We start from the raw sequence: 25339 nt of genomic DNA on the forward strand, positions 1-25339 counted from the left end.
CCCGCGGCCGCCCTCGCCGCTGCTCCGATTCGCCCAACAACCGGGCCGTCGTCCGACGTCCCCGGGCCAGTCTGGGCCCGGACCCTGTTCAGCAGAGCACGCGCTCTGCCCGATGGCACCGCCGCCTCAGCAACAGGCTCCCTGCTCTTGGCCCTTTTCGGCCCCATGGCGGCTGCGAGACCGGCCCAGAAGAGGTGAAAGGAAAGAAAAGGTCGAAACGAGAGAAGCGAGGAGGGCCAGAGGAAGAAGGAAATTCAGCTAAGAAAGGAAAGGAAAGAAAAGGCCAGTCTCCTTCCAGGCCTTACGCGAGACGCCAAACACACGACCACGCCTTGCTGGTTCTCGCCGCCGGGAAGGGCGCGGACCGGGGAAGGCGTCTAGATATACCCAGGCTCCTCCCGCCTTTTTCGGTGGGAGCCAATCATTGCACCCGGTTCTGCAGCTAGCCGCCAGGCCATGCATGCCCCTTATCTCGCTGCGTTGCTCACCACGGCAGCAATGGCTGCCCCTGGTTATTCAGGTGCATCTTATTTCTGGTTGTTGGGAGTCCCCAGCTTCTCTTTGTTGCTCTTCATTTTGACCTGAGGACGAAACTCTGCCCCGGATCATTGCAGTATACTTTTGTTGTGGAAATTTAGTTCTCTAATAATCAGAAACCATTTCTGTCAGTTCCTCTGGTCAAGTCTATTATGGCTCATTTCCATTTCACTTGCTCATTCCTGATATTGAGTGATAAGTTCAAAGTGGCATGATTTGTTCATATGGAAAATTAGTGTTCACAGCTGCAACTGCTGAGCTTGACTGTTGGAATCCCACATTATGGTGCCTATGTTGCTCACTAGCATAACTCCTGAAATGAAAGAAAACTCAGTTAGCAGCAGAAAAGAAAATAAGAACCCAGGAAATGTTAAACTATAAAACTCTCCTTTCAGGACAGCTCTTTGCAAAATTATTTTACAATTGGTCTGTCTCCTAGTCTGGCAGAGTTGTGTTTTGTAGCACCTATTAAGGTCCACTTGTTTCTGATTTTTCTTTATACCTTAAAACTACTTGTGTCACTAACCTAGCAAGTAGGAAGAAGACAGTATGCGTTCTGAAATGAATGAAAAGTACAGGAAAAATTCATTCGAGTTCAAATTCAACCTAAATCAGTTGCAGAGTCTGTGTTAATTGTATAGAGACCTTATTTTTTTCTAATTTTATTTTAGTTAAAACATCAGTATGCCAGTATTCATCAAAGGTATCAAGGCAACTTACATAATTTTCATAGCAATACAGTAAAACCAGTAAATAAACAATGATAAATGACCATCAATATTAAACTGACAAGGATCAGTAACAAAACTAATCATAGCTATTGCAAAGAAGAAAAACCAAAACAATAGCTACCTGTTATCAAAGACAGAGGAGAAACTAAGAAGTGATTCAGCTGGTAACTGAAAACAGAAGAATAGATGTCAGGTGGGTGGATGTAAGGGAGACATGGTACCATATAAAGGCCTGACTTAAGTAGGCCTGTACCACATGTTGGAAGATTAGAGCACACAGAGAAGGCATTTTCCCCATGGACAAAATATCCCGGGTTAGACCAGGGATACTTCACACTGCAGAGTTGCCAAATCCAAGTTGGCAAATTTATAGAGATTTGAGGTTGGAGTTTGGGGAGAGAAAGGATCAGAACTCAGCAGGGATATCATGCTACCCTCTGAAGCTGACATTTCCTCCAAGGAACTATTCTATGTAGCCTGGAGATAAACTGTAATTTCAGAAAAACTTCAGCTCCCATCTGGGAGTTGGCAGCCTTATAAACAAACATGTATGTCCCAACCATCTCTTGCTTGATCCTTAGTCTGACCTCATTCTCAGAGATCTGATTTGGTTTCTCTTCAAAATCTGTTAATAATTGCTACTCACTTATGCTATAAACGATCTATGGTCTAATCCATCCCACTGATGCATAAATGGAAGGCCTCACCAAAGATCTGTTTGAACTTTTAAGGAAGTTTTAGAAAGCCAAGCCAAGCTAAAAAAAAAAAAGGGGGGGGGAGGAGGAGAAAACCAAACAAAATCAAAGATGAAGTTTATCCCTATGAATCTATTTATCTGGGGCACATACACATATGGGGAGAAATCAATTTTCTGAGGGACTAAATAAATAACTGCCAGAAGGATAAATCTTGAATTTAAAATAAAAATGAAAATGGTAGATAAATGGTGGCACAAGTAACTAGAAATGTAAAAAAAAACCACTAGCAGAGCTAGAGGGCTGAAGGGATCTTAATTTTCATATAGAAGCAAAATATAAAAGCAGCATAAATTAAGGACAAAGGTTGGCAGAAATGAGAGCTTTATTTACTACTGCTCTAAACAGCTCTTTTCCTCCCCTGTTTTGATTTGAAGTAACCTAAAATGATTGGTTGGGATTTATTGGGAAAGAGCACAAAGTGCAGCCTAATCTTCTATACCAAAGATTTACTGGCATTACCATAAAAAAGTTTAACGTTTTCCCCCTCTTTTGATCTCACTTCTGTGAAAGGCATGACAAACAACCCTGAAGTGCATTAATATACAAAATATGCATTGTTCTTATTTTGTATATTTATTGTCTTTGACAGTCTTTGTAACGCTCTATTGGCTACAACAAACAATACAGTTTATGAGTTTTTATTCTGTCATTTTTATTAAATTCACCGCAAACCATTATTTAAGATTCTGTGCTGCTCCCAGGAAATGTTTGCATTTTGAGAAAAACGCATTAGATTTAAAGAAATAAGATGTGGTTATAAGCATATCTTTCAAGTTGGTTGGGTGGTTATAATCTAGTGCATGATGTTTGAGTGAATATATACGTTGTATATTGAAAATATGGATTTATGATTAGTAGCAATATTAGCACTAGTATTATTAGTATTTAAACCTTTATAAACCTTATACTTTCTCCTAAGAGTAAACCCTCTGAGATATATTGCAATGATAATAATGCCCACGACCACCAGAGGTCATTATTGCTTTCTTTAGAGAATGTGTGGTTGCCCACCCTTAAAACAAACCGTGGTGCATCCACTTCTAAAGTTGCCTGTCCTGAATGCAGGGGATCTCAAGCCACTCTCAGATGTTTCATTCTTGAGCAAAGTGATCAAACGGGTGGTGGCTGAATAATGTCAAGTTTTCCTGGATGCAGAAAATCATTTAGATCCCTTCCAATCTGTGTTTAGGCCTGGTTATGGGACTGAAATAGCCTTAATCAACCTGAGAAAAGGACAGAGGGAGAGTGACTCTGTTGATTCTCTTGGACCTCTCAGGGACATTTATTACCATCTATCATGATATCTGTCTGGACAGCATCTCTGGACAAGGATTGGGGGTCATTGTTCTCTGGTGGTTCTAGTCCTATCCAGAGGTTAGGTTTCAGGAAATGTTGGGGGACTGCTTCTCAGCCTCTTGATCTTTGGTCTATGGGGTCCCACAAGACTCTGTCTTATGTCCTGGGCTGTCTAACATTTACATAAAACCAATGGATGAGGTCATCCAGAGATTTGGGCTGGGGTGCCACCAATATTTTTATTTATTTAGATTTTATTTAAATTTTAGATTTTTAGGCTGCCCTCCCCCGAAGGGCTCAGGGTGGTATACAGCATAAAAATATAATAATATTCCATAAAATCTATACAACTATAAAACCATTTAAAACTACAACAATAATACTAAAAGGAACTTTACGTGCAGCAGATGGCGATTAAAAAAACAAACCCCCTCAACTGAGCCTACCGGAGGCCTAGATCATCTGGGGTCTCAATCAATCCGGCTGGCCAAATGCCTGGCAGAACAGGTCTGTTTTACAGGCCCTGTGGAACTCTGCAGGTCCTGCAAGGCCCTGGTCTCCCTAGGCAGCCTGTTCCACCAGAGAGGGGCCAGGGCCATATAAGCCCTGGCCCTAGTAGAGGCCAGCCAGATGTTTTGGGCCGGGACCTCCAGTAGGTTCTCCCCAAAGATCGGAGGGACCTACCGGGGCAATATGAGGAGACATGGTCCCTCAAGTATGCAGGTCTGAGGCCACTAATAGCCTTGAAGGTCAATACCAACACTTTGAACATGACCCGGAACTCAATGGGCAGCCAATGAAGATGGTACAGGACTGGCTTGACGTCCCTGTAAGGAGTCTGGCTGCCGCATGCTGAATTAATTTAAGTTTCCGGATCACATTCAGAGGCAGGCTAGCACATAGCGAGTTAACAATAGTCAAGCTTGGAGCTGACCATTGTATAAATGACTGTGGCTAGGTCAGAACAGGAGAGGTACGGGGCCAGTTGCCGTGCCTGCCGTAGATGATGAAGTGCAGGCAGTCTGGGCAACCAGGGCTTCAAGCATTAAAGCTGAGTCTAAGGTTACTTCCAAGCTTCTGATGAACGAGGCTAAGTGCCATCCAGCGTAGGCAGGCAAAAGCCCACCGGTTGCTCTTCGTGATCCAGCTACGGCACCTCCATCTTTGTAGGATTTAACTTCAGCCGACTTGCTCTCAACCAACCAGCCACAGCTTCAACCAGCATCGCTGGAGAGCTCCAGGGGCCGAAGACAGGCTGCCCTACATTGTGAACACAAGCTGGGTGTCATCAGCATATTGGTGACACCACAGCCCAAAACTCTGGACCAAACTTGCCAGGGGGTGCATGTGCCAATGACACTCAGTTCTATCTCATAATTCCAGCTCATCCCAGAGAGGCTATAGAAACTCTAAAATTGTGCTTGGAGGATGTTTTGGAGTGGTTGTACTGAAGTATAACCTAACAAAAATACAAATAAAATGATTAGTAAAACATATAAGCTACTACTTCAATGTAAAACTCACCATGAACAAGTAAAACAGCATATGATAACATGGGCAGATAATTTAGGTAGACCAATCTCAATGGATAATTGGACATTATATGCTACTGCTACTGATTTTAATGGATTTTAATATACCTTCTGATTTATGCTGTTATATTATGTTTATTCTGTTTGTTGTTGGGTTTTATTGTACACTGCCCTGAGCCCTTCGGGGGTAGGGCGGTCTATTAAATTTAATAATAATGAAAATGATAATGATAATGATAATGATAATAATGGTAAATATTTACTTACCCCTTGCACAATATTGAGAGAAAATAATATAAAAATGTTTTATCGTTGGTATCTGACACCCCAAAAACTATCAAAAATGTTTAAAGACTACTCACCAAGATGTTGGAAATGTGGAATTACTATAGGTAATTTCATTCATGCTTGGTGGACCTGCAAGACAGTCAAAAGATTTTGGCAGAAAATCCACAAATACAAAAGGCATTAAAAGTGAAATTAATTTGGAAGCTTACCTGTTAAGTCCTGTACTCACAGATATTTTTCTTTCAGTTAATAATCAAAAACTATCTAACCATGGCAGCAAGAATACTTTTGGTAGCAAAATGGAGAACACCAACAATTCCAACAGTTGAAGAATGGGTTCATAAAGTCCAGGAGTTTAGTACCGCCGACTTGATATCATACCATCTCAATATGAGAAACAAAGAGACAATTGTAATAAATATTCAGACTATCTTGTTTGTCAATCTTATAGATAGATAGTGAAATATATGTCAAGTGATGAAGGGAAATCATCATAGGTACTACTAGGTAATATGTCTATAATATTATACTATGCCAATCTATTAATTATAAGGACCAAGGACAATTCACTAAGACATCTCTTTCTCTCTTTTTCTATTAACTGGAATATTTGAATTATCTTTCTTTCTTTTGTTCACTTTCTTACTTATTTTATCTTTCTATTCTTCTGTTGCTATATATCTTACTAAGACTTGTTTAAGTCTAGAGTACAAAGAGCAAACTATAAATAGTACTAAGTATAAATCAGGCAAATAATATTTATGAACAATGTACTATATATTTGTGAATTATGTATTGTATTCAATATTTGTGATTTTCAACAAGAATTTCTATTTAACTACTTTATACATTTTTTAAACTGCATAAATAAACTATTTTTAAAAAGGGGGGGAAAGAATCTGGTTTTTCCCAGTCCTGGTCTGACCTCTTAACCCCTACACTATGCTGACTGTCATATAAATGTATCAGTGATAAGAACGAGAAAAAGTTATGAGTAAGATTATAGGAAGTTTCTACTTGCACTATGATTTTCTCTGAGTTATTAAGTAAGTCTCTGATTTTTAAACTCAGAAGATTATATTTTGTTTAAGGGTGTGAAAAAAAAAGAATACTGGTTAAATTCAGATTTGGATCTAATGGACCTGAATTTTGGGAGGGATATTTTTGAACCTCCATATTGGAAAATGCATGATTCCTTTAAATAAATGAGCCCATTAGACTTGAATATTAATTCTACCCCCATCTTCTCCTCCCCTTACTTACCTGAACTTCAGTGGTGAGGGTGGCTGTTCCCAAGTCCCATGTGGAATCTGAAGACTACAGTGATGGAGCTGTGTGTGAAACTGCAAGCCCAGTTCACTGCTCTATGCCTGCCATGGCCTCTGAATCCCACATGGAACTTGGAGGCTGTGGCAGTGAAGCTCTGACCTGTGAAATTTTTCACCATAATTTGGGCTACTTTGGCCTCACTGCCATTTTTTCCCCAAAAATAATCCCCTCTCTGACAGGCACAGAGCTTGAGCCAGACTTGGCTCTGTTTTTTCAGGTCCCTTTAAATTACTGCTTTTTTTTAGGTGAACCCTCCTAATTTTGTTGCCCTTTGACAACTGCACTTCAAAAGTTTTATCACAGGGTTTGCTCTAAGTGTCACCAAGAATAGAATCTAGCCCCTACCATGAACCTTCAATTCAGTACTGTAGAATTTGTTTCACTTTACCTGCTCACGAAATGAAATATGTATATTTTATAGATAGCAGTGCCTAATGGTAGTTGAGGATGCTGTTAATGCAAGAGTCAAGGCTAAGAAATAGAAAAAGAAATTTACAGTTCTTCAACAGATTACACTACTAATGGAAGTGAGCATTTTAGGATGAAGCACTAATGTTTAAATGGAATTTCCATTCCTGGTGCATTATGGCAGGAATGGTAGTAGAAGATTAAAATCCAGTAAGTATAATGGACAATGATTGCATAACTTAATGGAAAGCTTCTATCTAGATTTTCATCCCATGATGATGACAGTTGTATTTTAATTATATATTATATTTGTATGGTATTATGAGTGAATAGGGCACTCTACTGAAATCCTAAAATATTTCATAGCTTGATTATTTTATGATCACTTTAATTAGATGTGACATCTCAAGCAAATCAGCAATTGTTTCTTTTTGGGATAGAGATGGGGAAAGGGAGGAGAGACATGGAGCATGAGGATTTCATCAGTGGAGACTTAATGAGTTAATAATAAAATCAGTGTTCTATTGTATGCCAGCTGTATGATAGTTATTTGTCAAATCAGATTGGGCCTTTCATAGGCACTTCAATTTGCAAAATATTGCCGAATTGAGTAGGGATGCTCTAACACATGGCAGTTGTGATCAGTTCCCATTTGTCAGTGGTATCTGATGATCAGGCAGCCAATTCATCAATGGGCTGATCAGCTGTTTGCAGCATGTTGGCGTATATGTGCAGGAACAAGCTACTCGGAGTGATCTGAAGCTGACTCTCTGTCAATGAAGGATCAGCTGGAGTTGCCTTCTGATCTCTGGGTGGGAAATTTTTGTTCTGAACCCAATAAAGTTTTGTGTTTTTTTTGTAGTGGAGGTATCAGAAACCCATTAAAAATGTGAGGGTGCTCAAGATGTCAGTTTGGGCTGCAGGGAAAATGAGAAAACACCAGCTCTTTCTCCTCTCCCTTTTGTAATGCATGGATTGAAAGTGTTAGGAACCCAGACTCTCCGTAAAAATTAGACAGGGAGCCGGTTCAAAGGGGCTGTTGCTTGTGTAACATAATTTATACTCTTTTACAAACATCCTCCTTGTCTTTTAACTATTGGCTAGATTTGGAATACATACACATTGCATTTGAATCTCTACTCCTCATTTGGACAGGACTTAAATCAACAACAGCCTACATAAGACTTGGCAAACTAAGTTTTGTTTTTTTTGTAAGATTTTATTCCCCACCTTCTTTTGCCCATTTGGTCACTTTGACATGGTTGCCATACCAACCACTAATTTTTTATCTTTTAGTAAGGGGCCCTGTCTTCCCAAACCACTTGAAAAACTTAGTATCGGGCTGCTTTATGAGTTTTGTTTCTTTCAACAAAATTAAGTTTCTGAAGTGCTTAGTGCCCAGTAAATTACACTTATATAACTTATATGATTAAATACAATGGCTTAAAACATTATAAGTATATGTTTATATCAAAAGCATTGCATCAGTCTCCACTCAACAGGGAGAGGAAAGAGATGCACTGTTTCTTGTCTCCATTCTGCAATGCAGAAATTTAAAAACATCTGTTCTTACCTTGTTTAGGAGGGACAGAAGAGCAATGAGCTGTTTCTCTATGGTGGATTCCGCACAGCATGTTTACAACAAGTTGCAATTGTTATAAATAAATTTGTAAGGGAAAACGAGTTCATTTATAATTATTTCAACTCCTTATAAATATGCTGTGTGGAATCCACTGCAGAAGGGAGAGAGAGCAGAAACAATTCTTTTATTACTAGAGAAAGAACTAATTTCTCTTCTTTCCCATTTGCAATTCAAAGATCAAAAGTGTTGCTTCTTTCCCATCCAACTTGGAGGGGAGGGTAGAGTTCCCATTTGTCACTTCACTGTGTAGTTTTTTTTAGAGTGGTACTGGAAGTCAGCTCTTGACCAAAAAGTAGTTACCATCTTACAGTCTGACAGCTGCTTTTAGTATTTTATGCAATGAGAACATAAGAACATATGAAAAGCCCTGTTGGATCAGTCCATCTAGTCCATCATCTTGTCTCATTCAGTGGCCAGCCAGTCCCTCTGGAAGACCAACCAGAGCATAGAAGCAATGGCCTTCTACTAATATTGGTGATATCCTCACTGGCAATTAATTCTGGGATAGTCATCCGAAATATCCAGGTTCCCTCAAGATCTCCTCACAGCCGAACTGCGGAACACAGATCAGTCCCGTTTCTGGTGCTCCCCCCCCTTATCACGGGATTTTCCTGGACCTGCTTGTATATGCACCTTTTTGAAAAAACACTCCAATGAGAGCTAATAGGAGATTGGGGCTACACATTTGAGGGTCCATAACTTTGGCCCCATGAACCAAACTTCACCAAATAATTTCAATATGGTAGGAAGGACATAAAATTATGGAGATTTCAAAATTATGGAGATTATGGAAATTATCGTTGAGTGGATCCTGAACATGATTTCTGAATGCCATACTTTTGGAAGCAATCATTATGGCATTAACTTGCTTCCCTCAACAAAACAAATATGTTTGATGAATGGTTCCATTGATTGACTAATGGTTTAAACTGGCTCTTTCCTTTTTCACTGATGCTTGGCTCCAATTTAAATTGTCTATGCCTTATCTCAGCCCTCTTCTATGAAACTAAGATCACTCCATTTTTCTGTTACTGTTTGTCCTCAACTTCATTAATTAGCCTTCTATTTTGCTGTATTAGCCAATTGCATCTTGTTTAAAGCTAATAATGAAAGACCTTATTTGTTCAAAATTAGAGGTGGCTGTTTTTATCTTCATCATTTCTCTTTCTCTGTATTATAGAACCTGGTGAGAACTAGGATGCCAGAACATTTTACAGCTACTCCTTGGGACACAGATTTAGCTTTGGATCCCTTTTGCTTAACACTTCTAAATTGATCCTACAATTTAGGATTGTACCTGAGAGTACAAGTGAGTTCACCGAACATTGCATTTGCCTCAGCTAGTGAAGTCTGTCTGCAGAAACAGGGTAATCCTTTGGACTAGTTGTGTCTGCAGATGTGAGTTCTAGTGTTAAATAAAATCTGTTGGCTCATGCTAGCTACTTCCTGGGCTTCAACCTCCACAATATGCAAGGCAGCATTCTTGTGCTACTTGCAAAATTGAAACTAATGTAGATTTATTTTCCCTCAACACCCAGTCACATGACTGTGTATTTGACAAGCTATCTATGTTAAAACTAGCTGCTACTACTTTCAATTTTGCAAATCTACACTAGTTTCAATATTGCAAGTAGTGCAAGAATGCTGCCTTGCATATTGTAGAGGTTGAAGCCCAGGAAGTAGTTAGCATGAACCAGTAGATTTTATTTAGCAGAGCTGCTTACATCTGTACACATAACTAATCCAAAGGATTACCCAATTTCTGCACCATCTCTCCCTTGATATCTGTGGAAAAGCAATCCATTAGTTTTGAATTATTCACATGAAAAATCCAGTTATATAATTCATAGAGGGGTACAGAGAGCATTCATCCATAACTTTTTTTTACAATTTAATTGTCAATTTATTATTTGAAAAATCCATACTGCAATTTTCTTCACTTATCAGGACCACTAAGCTAACAGATTAGAACATATATAATAAAATTTCATCTTAAAAGCCATTTCAAAATAATAAACATATTAAAATAGTAAACTTAGATATACTACTGATTTTGTAATATGCCATTTATAAATTAACTTTTAATCTCTACAAATACCTCCCATATTGTTGCTATAGATATTAGAATTCATTAATTTCAAATCAGAATATGAAATGTGGGCCTTCCATTAGACCCTATGTTTAGGCTAATTTAATATATTAAATGAAATCGAAACAGGTGTGCGACGTAAAAATTATGAACAATGGAAAAACTGCGTAGCACACCGGCTGGCTGGTAGTGAATAAAACCCAACAGAAGAGTTATATTTATGATATTTCTGAAGAGTTATATTTATTATATATATATAATATATATTATTATTAGTAGACTTAGAGGTTAGGAACTTATGTCAGTAAGAATTGCTATATGTATCTAGGTTTAAGATTAATATAAGAAATATCATAAATATAACTCTTCTGTTGGGTTTCATTCACTACCAGCCAGCCAGTGAGCTACACAGTTTTTCCATTGCTCATAATAGTCATTGCCTCTCCCCAGGCAGAGGGCTATGGAATTTTACCAAATAATTCTCAACATCCTCATCAAATTATGATTTCTAAGATATCTGGAAGTCATGACATTCCAACTAATAATAATGATAATTATAATCATTATAATGTCTACAGCTGAGCACTATTCAAAAAGGATGATAAAGGGCAGGCTTTTGACCAGACAACTAAGGAAGAGGGAGAAGACATAAGAGGCAGAGATGGAAGAGTAGACAAAATATATGTTTCTAAGTGCTTTTATAATGATGGTGCCATGTGAGGACCAGAAGGAAGAAAATTCCAAAGAAGAGAAAAAGCATGAAAATATGAAACAGATGAGGAAAGTTTAGGTTTGGAGAGCAACAACAGCAATAACAAAAACAGCAGTGGGTGCAAAGAGAAAAAGTTTGGAGGGCGTGGAATGCGGGAGATCTGGGTTCAAAGTCCATTTGGAAGGCTGTAACTACATTTTGCAAAATTCTTGGATCCAGGTCATGAATACTTTCCAAGGTGCACAGGGGATTGATTCAGATTGGGACTTTGGTGCATGAAAGAAAGTGATGATACTTTGTTTTACACAACTTTTCTGACCTGAAATTGTTCCGTTGGGTGTTATTTGCTTAGCTGATAAAACTTAAATGTACTTCATTAGTACATCCCCCCTCCCCCAGCAATAACATACCCAGGCTTTTTCAGGGCAAGAGAATAATGAAGGAGGGAAGGCATTAACTCCTTCTTCCTGCATGCTGCAGACATGATCTGAATGGGTCACCCTTGTGCTTGGGAATTTGAGTTCCCAGCAGAAAAATCACCAGTTGAACCATATGATAAGTCATATGATGCCATATGATAAGTCAGACCTTCGGTCTATTAAGATTAGTATTACTTACTTTGACCATCAGTGGCTCTCCAGGATCTGAGACAAATATCTTTTATACCTTTTACTATCTGATCTTTTAAATATAGATACTGGGAATTGATCCTGGTATCTTCTGCATGCAGAGCCATAGCCTCATGGCTGGTTGAAAGTATTTGTGGTGGACTTAGACCCAACACAACATTTTGTAATATGTAGTTAAGTCCTCAGCCATGAAATTTGATGAATGGTTTTGGACCAATAGTCCTCTTTCAATCTAATTAATATCACACTACTGTTGTGAAGATACAATGAAGGCAGGGACAGCGATGTACTTCACTGTGAGCACCTTAGAGGAAATGTAATAGATATCGATAATGAACAACTACAAACTACAACAACTACAAAATTAGTGCCCTTTTTTGGTTGTTAAATGTTTCTTTTGTAGGCTAATATATCATCAGACTGAGGAAAATGAAGCTAGCAGAGAAAAAGAGAGGAGCAAAGTGACTGAAACTAGAAGCAGAGAAACAAGACAAGCAGCAGACAAAAGAGCCAAAGAAAAAAGCTAAAAGAGGGAAGCAGGAAGATTGGAAAGAAGGGTCCCCCACTCCTCGCAGGCATCCACGACTGGCATTTCTCTAAAAATGCAAAAGCAATGAAAGCAGCCTACACAATATGAATATAAGGAATATTGATATCACATTTAAAAGTCCTAACAATTTTTTTAAAGGCAACCTTCGCTTTTGGCTTTTGATGGAGAAAAGGCCCAGAAAAAGCAGAAATCCCAAAGTGATGGGGAAACATTCGGGGTCTCCCAGCTCTTGCTAACTCTGAGCCTTTTTGGATCTTCAGTGCTGCAACTTGGATGATGTCAGTTCAGAAATCTCTGCCCTGCAGGAACTGTATCCTCGCTGCAGGGCATAGCACCAGTGTATAATTGGCCTATGACAGGAACACTAAGAAAGAACCAACTGTAGTTCTCACAGCAGAAGAAAAGTGTTAAATAGTTAAAATGATAAGAATTGGTAGTTGCCTGAATAAAATAACAGAAAGGATCTGTTTGTAGTGTCAATGTTCACTGAGCAGTTTGTGATATTCTACAGACTGCATAAAGGATTAGAGTAGTAAAAGAGAAAAGCAGAGATCAAAACTACCAATTTTGTTAGATAAAAACACTACTGGAAGGTGAAAGAGATTTTGTAGCTAACAGTTCAGCTATGGAAGTGAAAAAGGAGTTGAAAGAAATGTGAATTCTTTCCTTGTACAGCTGTGCCATGATGATTGTACTGCAAGAATAACAGTCCTCATGACTGGTGTGGAGGGGGTTCATTGAGTCATAGGGTAATGCCAATTACTGAAAAATGTCTTGGTGTCCTCTATCTGAATGTTCTGTGGGTGAGGTCATTATTACAGAGAAATATCCGACAGCATGAAATATCACAATTGGGCATGCAAGGCCATGGATCAGGAAGATTGCCTGAATTAACTGGACTTGGTGATGAATGGCAATGGCAGCCGCTTTCCAAAGAGGCACAGGAGACTGGCAGCAATTTGATTAGCTCTGATATATCTGATGTAAAAGATCTGGAGCAGCACAGTCATTTTCTCAAATGGCAAAGCTTATGAGTCTCAGAGCTGGGTTTACAGCAAGCAAACGGCAGAGTGGCAGAAAAAAAGGGCTGGTGAAATACGATCACAAGTAAGAGGGCTAGTTTGGTTGCCAGAAGGCAAGGTCAGCTGCAAATCAGTGACTGTTCTGATTCTCAGTATGGAAAGACTGAGAACTAGCCTTCTGTTTATTCTATCACGATTAGCTGTTGTGATGAGACAAAAAAGTATTCCCAGTATTAACCTGAGAACACCAATCTGGCTGCTCCACCTAATTTGAATTTCAGCTAGACACACAGATCTGGAACCCAGATTGAAAAAAAAATCAACTGGCTGAGGGAGAAACAGTGGGTAAGGGAAGAGTTATATACCTTCACCTATGCACAAAGTTTTCTAACTGGCCAGGCCATGAGATAACAGTAGCTAAGTTTTGAAGATCTGTATTTCTGGCAATGTTGCCAACAAGCACAAAAAATAAGTCCTATCTCTTCAGTACAGGCTTAATGGCATGCTATACATCACATTATGAACAAGTAGACAAAATAGAGCATAATAGGAAGGGTGCATCAATTTCTGAGCATTACTTTACTGGTGTATCGTCGTGCACAGTCTCTGGGATGGCTGAAACTGTTGAGGTTTCTTGCAAAGTTTCCCACTGCAGAAAAATCACTCATATTGCTTAGTTTTCACGTTGTAAAACCAGCAAGACCTATTGTTTAAGGCTGATCCTTTGTCAACAGATAAAGTGCAAATCTTTGGAAGCCCTTAGCAAACACACATAAGTGCACAGAGAAAGAGATCAGCATTGCTGCAATACCAGCCAAGTTTGGGAATCAAACAGGACTGGAAAAAACAGTTGAGTAGATAGAAAACAAAAGGCTAGCAGGAAAAAGCCTGGGATTCTTTTAAAGGCTCTCCTCCTTTCAGCTCTAGCTGCCTTATATTCACCAGTATCTGCAAGCACAGATGGCAGGTTTACTAGGAGAGTCAGGGGCTTCTGAAGGAGAAAACTGACAAAATAGGTCAGGATGCCTGGATGTAAATTCACAGGCTGGGGGCTGGAATATAAATATTCCCTTTTGGTAGGATTTTACTGAAAGAGCAGGATGTCACTCAGCCATCATGAACACTGTTCTGGTCCACCTTGTTTTGTAACCATCTGGGAGAAACATGGAAATGACCTAAATAAGTGGGAAAGGGGAAGAAGCATAGCATTTGACACTGGGTTGCATTTATCAATATTTTCATCTATCATTCCCCTATGTAACACTTAGTAGTTTATTTTTGGAGCAGATGAAATTGTGGAGAATAAGTTGTGGGAATAAATGCTACACTTTGGCCCCAAGTTCTCAAAGTTAAAGGCCTTTTCCGCATGCACAGCTTACCACAGATTTTCCCAGTGGTCAAACCTTGTGTCTTGGAAATGTTTTCTATGAATCACTCCACATACTCCATTCCCTATGTTGTTTTCCCCCTTGTCTCTTCACTTGCGTTTATTCCACATACTACTGCTGAAGCACTTTATTCCTAATGGTGGTGGGATGTCATCCATGACACAGAAGAAAAACTCTCCCTCTTTTTTCTTTTGCAGAAGTGCTCTAGCATTACTGCACAGTTACACTGAAGTGGCGATTAAGTTCCATTGAGAACTACCCACACAAAATGAAAGCCCTCCAAAATCTACTAGAGCAGGTGCCATTACCTGAAGGAACAGAAACTCATAGTCCCCCCCCCACACACACACATTCAGTCAAATTGGAGCTGTATGGACACATGTTTGTACCTGAAACAGTCCCTTGTCAATTTCACTCATTTGAACTGTGGACACAGTATATATTTACCTTAGTGTTACATCAATAATTCAAGGTACAATTGACAAAGTTCGTACAATCAACCTGACTCGTGTCTGTGCCCTAATGTTACATCATTAATATGATATGATGAAGATATATATTGTTAAAATACTTTTGTAAAAAGAGCATGAAGGGTGGAGAAAATGGCTGACGAGGAGGTTGGAGGACTACACAGGGATGTAGACAAGGCCAGGTGTGGGGTGGAGAAATAAAGACCATTTCAACATGATCACATGCTCAAGGGAAGCTGACTTGGAAATGGATAATAAAAGTACTCAGAAAAACAGCAGAGGAAAAATTGTTCCAGAATGGAGGGAAAAACTTGTCAAACGAAAAGAAAAAAGTATTTGGCAGCAAGATATGTTGTAAACAGCTCATGTAGAAAAAAAACAAAGGCTGTTTCCGCACGGCGTCAATGGGGGTTGGGTCGGTGCATCCCACGCCGACCCAACCCCCCTGGGACTGTTTGCACGAACGGTTCCAGAAACAGCTGGGACGATGGCGCCGCGGAGCGCCGTCGCCCGGCCGACCCGGCGTGTCTCTGGCTGTCCGGCACATTGCCGAGGCCTGGAGACACGCCCCCCCGGCCCTGCGTGACTGCTCCAGCGTCGCAGGGCAGGGGGGCGTGTCCCCAGGCCTCGGCGACGTGCCGGACGGCCAGAGACAAGGTAAGTGCAGGGGGGAGGGCACCTTGGAGCTGCTGCCGTTCACACGGCAGCGGCTCCAAGCCGCCATTTTCCGAAAACCTCGCTCCCTGAGCGAGACCGGAAAACGGCGGCTTCGCGCCGGTCGGGTGGCACAAGGGCGGCGTGGCTGCGAAGCAGCCGCACCCCCTGTGCGAATGGCTCCCTGGGGATGGCGTTTTTGCTGTCCCCAGGCCGCCATTAACCGCCCGTGTGGAAAGGGCCAAAGTTAAGGAGGAACAGAACATGGGAAGACAAGATAATGGAAGTAGAGAAGGAGAGGACACTTCCATTCTCCACTCAGATCTGAGAGAACCGGGTTCAAATTCCCACCCTGTTGTGGAAGCTTGCTGAGTGACCTTTGGCCAGTCACACACACACTCAGCCTAATTTATCTCATAGGGTTGTACTGAGGATAAAATGGATTAGAGGAAATGTTGTAAGCCATTTTAGATGTCCACTCGGGGAAAAAATGATATATAAACTAAAGAAGTAAATTAACAAACAAACTAGTTCAGTGATGGTTACCTTACCATGCTGTTTTAGTACTAAAATCTCGGCTCACAACTGGTGTGACTTTTTGGGTTGCATACAGATGCTGTTTATGTTGAATTTGCCATCAAGCTGTGTCCCATATGTGTTTGTGCATTGTGTATCTCTGTTGTTTATTTTCATTCTGCCATTCTTTGTCAACATTGTGGCCAGAACTCTGCTACTCTTTTAAAAACTGAGAGGAAAAAAAATCTCCATTATGGGAAAGCTTATTAATCATTTTGGCAAATAAACAACTCTTTATTTGAACTCTCCTTTGTGGGATTCGTTAATGATTCTGATGTATCTGATGAGAATGAATGCCATCTCTCCTTGCCTCAAGGCTTACAGAATTTGAGATGTGGGGTTTCATGATGAGAGACATTAGCTGACATTTGAAAGGCTGGCAAAGCTCAGCATATTACAATATTCAGCTTTTTCTACTATAAAGTTTGAACACAGGGTTCTGCTCCTCCAAAAATATAGAATTCCAGATGGGGCTTGATGGCATATGGTGGGAAAATAAGCCTGGGAGATTAAAGGAGTCAAGTGACTTTTAAACGGATGCTTCTATTTTTACAAATAAGTCAATAGAAAATCAAACTTACCTTGTTCATCATGCTTGTTCCCCCTCTGGTAATAGCTCATATGGCTGCATTATGTTTATAATTTTATGCAGCAGTATTTTGAGTGGTTTAACATTTGGCAAGTGGTCACTCCCAAAGCTAGGTGCTATTGGCACATACTCCCAACTTCCCATCTTGCAGTTTTCTATATGCCCAAGGTTCGTCATGGGCATGTCATGTATCTTTTAAAAACAGCTGCATTCCATATGCTGTTTTTGCACCTACAACCTCAATAGCATTAATTAATCAACAGTATTAATTATGCTCAAACAGACTGGATTGCATTACAGTCCCTAGGTGGCAGTGTGAGAAAGTGCAAAGTATTTGCAGTTGGAGATTTATTTATTTATTTATTTATTTATTTTTTATTACATTTTTATACTGCCCTCCCCTGGAGGGCTCAGGGCGGTGTACAACACTAAACAAACAATAAAACAAATAAAATTAAATTAAGACTTAAAATGCTGAGATGTTGTGAACTTCAACCCAAAGGTAACTGACATCTGAATTTTTTGGGAGCAAACTGCTGATTTACATATGTGACACCTTTTGGTGCACAAAGTTTGAATCGAATACATACCAACCAGCTTCAGATTTGTGCAGCCTTCTTCTACAAGCCTTCTTACACAACTTGCTTTGTAAGCTAAAGGATCATAAGATTTTGTGTCTCAGTTTGCAGAAGCTTTTACTGTTCGCCCCCCATGCGAACAGCTCCCTGGGGACGGCGTTTTTGCCGTCCCCAGGGTGCTGTTTATGGCCCGTGTGGAAAGAGCCCTAGTCTTGAATCTCTTGAACTGGGAGACCTAGTCTTGAATTTCTGTCCTTCCTTATAAGCTCACAGGGTGACCTTGGGCCAGTCACACACTCAGCCTAACCTATTTCATAGAGTAGTTGTGAGGCTAAAATGGAGGAAAGGAGAATGATCGAGCCACTCTGGACTCCCACTGGGGATAAAGTTAGGGTATAAATGATATAGATAAATAAGCATACAGGTAATCAAATCAGCAGTTAGATATGAGATAAGCAAATATGTGTTTTGACTCAAGTAATTCTAAATGTTGTTAGCCTCACTAGCTGAGTTGGGTGTTTGGCTGTTCTATGGTGCCACCAGCCCATCATATTCTAGAACAGCAGTGGATTCTTGACATCTTCAAGCTTATGGAACCTGCCTTCCTGTCCTCCCACTACACAGTCATCCAATGGGATAGAAGAAATAGGAAGAGCCTGAACTATGCCAGAGAACATGACATGTTAGGACCCTTCAAGCGTTGTATCTTTTCCAGTGATATCTTTGGGAGCAGAATATTGTATGGTTCCCCTCCCTTTTTTGGCCCATTTGACCCTTATGGCTGTGACATGTACTCCAAAATGTGACAAAACCAGACCTCTAAATTCATACTCCAAACAATGTAATGATAGAATTCATTAATAGTAGCATACCATTACTAGTAGCATTTGTAGAATGCTACTAGTAGAATACCATAGTATTCTACTAGTAGAATAGTAGAATACCATAGAATGCTACTAGTAGAATACCATAGTAGAATACCATTACTAGTAGCATTTGATTTATTAGTAATAGGACATTCTTCCACTACATAGTTTAGAGTTTGTAGACAGGTTCTACAAATAGAATAGAATATTTCAATTGTTTTGCTGTTTGAATTAAATGAGTATATCTGTAATTCTGATTATTGATCTTTTGCATTTCTATTTTATCGCTTCACTGATGATTGCCTTTATTCCTTTTATTATATGTTACCTTGAGAACCCAAGACAACAAGTTGAGAATAGAAATGTTCTAAATATAAATAAATAATATACATAAAATGATACAGTGCAATCCTGAACTCATTTACATAATTCTAAATTCACTGACTTCAGTGGCTTTAGAAAGGTTTAACTTTGTTTAGGATTGCACTGTCAGATAAGCAGCATTTGGGATTGAAAACCATATGGCAATACTATGTTAAAAGAATCCCATGGCACTTTAGAGTAAAAGGAGAACAGGTAACAGTCTTGAAAATGGGGAAGACAATTAAGCTGTATGAAGATTTATGGTGATCTGTCATGTCTTGAGGGGCCAAACAGTGTTAAAGTATTACATTCTGCCTCTTGACATAGAAAGGGCTGTTCCTAGAAATCAGATTGAATTGCATCTTCTGCAATTTGGTAATGAATCTATTTCTTTCTCCGTCCCTTAGCAGTCTTCTCAAGTATGTTAGCAACAGATCAAGGTCACTGACTGTATTACATTGCTAGCAAGTTTAAGGACATCTTCTTTAGAACAATAACAGTCAAAAAGCTTGTGTTTTTTTAATGCAAGTTGCAGTAGGGCCTTGGACCTGTTTCATGTTGTAAGGATCACAAGACCATAAGAAATTATGAAGCTGAGATCCTCATTTCTTTCCTGTTGTTTTTGAGTTTTGCTTCACAATGTCATATTTGAAAGGCAGATTATAATCCTATGCAGAGTGACCTCAGTCTAAATGTATTGAATTTGATGACCTCACTGGAGTAACTCTGTATAGGACCGCACTGAAAAGGTCATCATAATGTTGACATGAGTATGTCAGCAATCAGGCTGACCCAATGACTATTTTTGTTTGATTTGTATGTTGCCATTGTCATCAAGTTTGGGCTGGCACATTTAGGGCCCTCCCCCTTTACTCTTTGATAATTGATTATTCAGCAGATTTTATTTTTGTCACCTGTCATTTAGTCAAGATGTAAGCAATCTAAAACATTCCAATTTGAATTCCAATTTGAATAGACCTGAGTAGGATTCTGACTAGACCTGTTTGGGATTTTTCCATTTAATTTTAAACCAAACATTTTGTTCTAAAAATTTGAGAAGTGGAATTGAAAAACCTGGCAAAGTATTATTTTTTCATCTTGGGTTGCTAGATTTTTTCATGGTCCATGCTTCTGTGCTGTCTGATTAATATGTGTAGACAATAGAGATCATACTTCTCTCTTAGCCAGGGAAAGAATTGCTTTATGATTTCTGGAAATCAAATTGCTGTTATGGGCAAAGCAAGAGATTATATCAGAAGTTGTTTCCTTTGTTTTTTCCCCTATAAATTGTTAGAGGTCAGTTCTGCACAGCATATGTCTAACAGGTTGCAGTTGTTATAAAGGAACCTGTTTTCCTTTTTCCCATTCTCATGAAGGGGGTGCAGGCAGTGACTGGAGCCCATGGAAACTGGGTTGCTTTCGCACCTTCTCGTGGAGGTGCTTCTCTCTCTCTTTAAATGTCCTGCAACACATATGTAGTTATGCAGGCATACCGGAATGGACCCCCACAGCCATGCTGATCATCCCACAATGTGATTGGCTGCACCTGCATAGCTGCGCACATGCAACATGCAAAATTTTAAAACAGAGAAAGGTGCCACCCTGCAATGGCAGGCGGATTCTCCCTGACTGTGAATGTTGTGGTGGAAGGGAGGGAAGTAAAGTGCCTCCTGCCTGGCTATTTGTGCATGAGTGGCTCCAACCTGGAATTTTGGGAAAAGATTGGGGGTTTAGCGATTCTTGAAAATCCAGGATTGAAGGAAATAAAACCAGGCAGACTCATTTTGGGGATGAGACCTGTGCTGTCCCCTCTCCCAAATGATTTTCATAATGTCCTACACCCATTATATTTGCCCTGCATGGAATCCACCAGAGCTAACTCATAAGTAATTATTAGGTAAATTCAGGTCTTTGTCTAAAGGCCATTGTACTTTGAAGCCTGCTGCATCTGACATTTTAATTTTAAATTAGAATTTAGCTTTTGAAAGGAAATGAAGAAAAATATACATACTAAAAGATTATATATTTGAAACACAGCGTTGTGAAGTTCCAAAACTGAGTGGAAAGACATTTTAAAAGCAATTGTAAAAGTCTGGTAGTTGGGATATAAAATTACAAGGTCCAGGGGATCCATCAAATTGTGCTATCCATGAACAGAATGACAGGGCATTTCCAGAGGATATGTTGCTTCTTGTTAAAATTTATTATTGTTCTGCTTTTTATATGAATTCTTACAAATGAGACTTTGTTAATCCTCAAGAAAAACATAAAGGCTCTTAGCTTCCTGTAGTGTGTTCTTCAGTTCTAATACTTATGTTGGAAGAATAATTCAACAGCCCTTTTGCTCAACACCGAGCCTGCTTTAAAGACAAAATAATTTCAATAGTGTTATAACATTAGGGAAAAAACCCTAAGCATGTCTACTCAAATTCCTACTTAAGTCTATTCAGTGGACTTTATTCCCAGGAAAGTGGGAGGGGGTTGTTTTGTTTTAGTATTGAATTGTAAGTTTCAAGGTTTGTTTCCCATTAATATTATAATTTCTGAGGTTATTTTTTGGGATCGGAATGTTGCTATAAATAGGCTCAAGGATATGGATGTGAGTGGTGGATGTGGAAAGGCCCTCCCAAACAAAACCTTTTCCTTTTCCTTTCCCCCAGTGTGTTGTTGGCTGGAGCCGCTTGGATGTAGTGGCGGAAAAGGTTTGTTGGGGGATTTTTTTTGCTGGCATGGCAGCCAGAGAGCCAGTGGTGGAAGTTTGGTGGAGGGGTGAGGGGAATTTGACTGGGGCTGGGTGTGGCTCCTGGGGCTTGCCCCAGCACTGCTTTGTGGTGGTATGCCACTGCATGTATGGCTACAAAGAACATTTAAAAAATCCTTTTCAAAAAATATGATAGCAATTCCTCTTTTTGCAGTGAGTATTTGATACTCTGGATTTAGTGTCCAGTAGTGCTAGAAGGATAGGTGATATAATTATTTCCACATCCAGGTAAACACATGGTGCTATGCAATCACCCTTCACTCTGCAGAAGAAAAGGCACTTCTATGCCTAGTGAGGTCTGTGTATTTGTGACCTGAATGGAGGCGTATGTTTCATAATTGGTCTGCTTTTTTTCTAGGGCATTAATGATGGATAATTTACTGGTGTAATTCATGGAAGCACAACAGATGTGATGTGCTCTGAAGGTGTTCCAGCATTGTTTGAGTGCTGACCTATTACTGACACTTTAAAAAGGTCACTGGTACAGCACTGTGAAATGTTCTCTATTGAAATATCATGTAATTTCATCCTGTCCTTCTTGGACACTAAGAACCACACTCTGGGCTCTGTGCCACCACCTTTATCTCCAGAGTTGCAATGTCTGAAGTAAATTATACATCGGAGCTACCACTGTGTTTATCTGCTCTACCTTGTCCAAATGAACTTGAAATAAGAACTGGAGAAAAAAGGTTGTGGCTAATATTTGCACCTTGCTTTGTGGTAACACTCATAGGTTAGATCTGGCTACCGTATATACTCGAGTATAAGTCGACTTTTTCATAAGTTTTTTTGTGCTGAAAAAGCCCCCCTCGGCTTATACTTGAGTGAGGTGGGGAGGGGAAGCCAGCCAGGCTGGATCCGAGCCTGGCACAGGCTGCAGAGATCTCCTCCCCACCTCCATTGGAGACCCCGCGGGGCCTTGGATGGAGGTGAGGAGGGAAGCCGGCCAGGGTGCACCCTGCACCAGGCTTGGATCCAGGCTGGATCCGAGCCCTGCACAGGCTGCAGTGATCCCCTTGTTGTCCAGTTCTTATGTGCATTTCCCACACTAGGCTTATACTCGAGTCAATAAGTTTTCCAAGTTTTTTGTGGTAAAATTAAGTGCCTCGAGTATATACGGTACTTCAAAACATTTTGTTGATGGTTATTTTTATTTAATTGTGGTTCAAAAGTCTATTCAGCTATGAAAAAAGAGGGTGGCTGACATATTTGTTATTCAGGCCAAATTTCCTATCTATAAAATTATAGGGTTGTCTTTTTAAAAAAAATCTGCTTGTTTCATCTTTTCCAGTTTGATTTTCAGATGTCATCAGGTGTTCCTTAGGGAGAACTTCCTCCCATATAAACCTTCCAAAACACCCAAGTCTTCACGTAGGCCCCTTCCAGACTTGCAGAATAATGCAATCCACTTTCACAATTGTTTATAAGTGGATTTTGCTATTTCACACAGTAAAATCCAGTTTCAAAGTGGACTGACAGTGCATCATTCTGCATGTGCGGAAGGAGCCCAGCTCTTTGGCGGATTGCACATGGGGGACTGATCTATAGCTTGAGGGACAGCGGGCAAAAATGCCCGCTTTTTGGGAACCTCCTTATGAGGTTAGGGGTGGAGAAAGCCAAGGGGTAACCTCCCCAGACGTGGGCTTATATGGCTTGCGCCCCTGGCAGCAAAGAGTCTTCAGGAAGTGGCAACCGCCCATCTGGAATCTCACAGCTTCTCCAGCGTGTGTTAATTTTTCTTCGGCAGGCGTGCTGAGAAAAATTTAGGTGACTGGGGGACAGCACTCGTGCTGCCCAGCACACAGGTCATAAGATCAGACCCCCATGCTGCGCCTTACGCTTTGTTTTTACCTTGAACCAATTTTGTTAATAAAATAACTTAATAAAATAAAATAACACAAAGTGATGTTGTATTTCACATTTATTTCATGAAGGGCTAGGAGGGTTATTAGCTACTTCCCTCAAACAGCAAAAGCTGTTCCTCCTAGAGAAGATGTCTTCACTGTCACCACTAAAGCTAATAATTCCTTTGAAAGGATATCCCATAATAGGGATGTCCATAGAAAGTTTTATTTGGGGCCAGATTCAGCTTGTTTTTTTTTCTCATGACATAAATTCAGATACTGTTGTTAACATGTTGACAAATTTCACTACATTCAGTCCAACCTGTCAGTGGAAGGTGCTGATGGCAGCTGATGTTTCTTGCATTCTCTCCCTCTAGATGTTCCTTCCAACTCTGGGAAAATTTATTCAAAGAGTCATGAGACCCATGTGAAATAATAGACACTTTTTCTCCTCCTTTGAAAAGTGTAGCTCCACTGACTGAATTCCACCACTGAATTCAAGTGATATTGATTTCAATTTGGGTGGTGGTGGAAAGATTTTGTAACTTGTATGATCCTAATCAATCAAGATGAAATGTTCTGAGATTGTACCTCTCAACCAAAAGTTCCACATTCCCAAATAATGAGCAGACAGGAAACATTCTTTGTGTTTTATAAACAACTGATATTGTATCTTGCAGAGTTGACCCACAAAGACACCATGATGGATTTTTTTTCTCTAGCTTTTCTTTCCTCAGATACACTAATGTACGCACTAAATCCTCCATACACACATAAACCTTGCACAGTGTTCACAATGTTTTGAGGGAAAGAACTGGTGGTATGGTTTTGTGACAGAGCAAATCTTTTGTAACTAAAAGTAATGGACACAGACACTCCTGGCAAGTGCAGATAGCCTATGAAGTGTGAGCCTTGTCCTGAGTCAGCTTTGGAATGTCAGTCTGGTACCTTTGTGGAGATCTGGTTCTTTGGCATACAATCCCTTTTTGCAAACTAAAATAATAAATTGTACTCCATTTAAACAAACACTACTTTATGCTAATGCTGTATGTTTCTACTAAAATTTTGAAAAACCTCAATAATTTTCTTCTGTACTGTAAATCTTTTGTAAAAACAGTGATCTTTGATGACATGCTGTTCATATTCTTTTTATCCTGTATCAAAAGTATAACTACTCTCTGTATGTAGATGATTACTCTGGAACAAATGGAAATTACTATATTTTTAATGTTCAGATATTACCCCTGTATATATTTTTGCATTTTAAAGTGCCAGTAGTACATATCAGATACACAGTACATGTGTGAAGAAGATAATTTATAAGGTGATTTCAAATGTGCAAAATACTCCACATGAATTATCTCAGTCATTTTAGGGAAGTGTTATTACTCCCTTATTACGGATGCAGGGCTAAAATTGTATCATAGCTTGTCTAAGACTGGTTAGTAAGAAAGGACTATCAGGTTTAAGCTCAGAGTTTATAGCCACTATGGCATACAGGGACAGCTCAAGTATCTTTCAGTGCTCCTCCACTAAACATACCACACTCCAGCATACAAGCTCACATATTTTCTTAAGAGGGGAGAAGAGTGCATATATTTCATGATTCTTCAAACAGTGTCAATACCAGCAAGTCTAAAGTGAGTACAAAATCATGATCCTCTCCTTCCAGGAGACTCCATGAAAGAAATAAGCTATCACCCAAAGTGTTACTGTATATAGTTAGG

The sequence above is a fragment of the Sphaerodactylus townsendi genome, linkage group LG03, assembly GCF_021028975.2.
Source record: "Sphaerodactylus townsendi isolate TG3544 linkage group LG03, MPM_Stown_v2.3, whole genome shotgun sequence".
Classification (NCBI taxonomy): domain Eukaryota; kingdom Metazoa; phylum Chordata; class Lepidosauria; order Squamata; family Sphaerodactylidae; genus Sphaerodactylus; species Sphaerodactylus townsendi.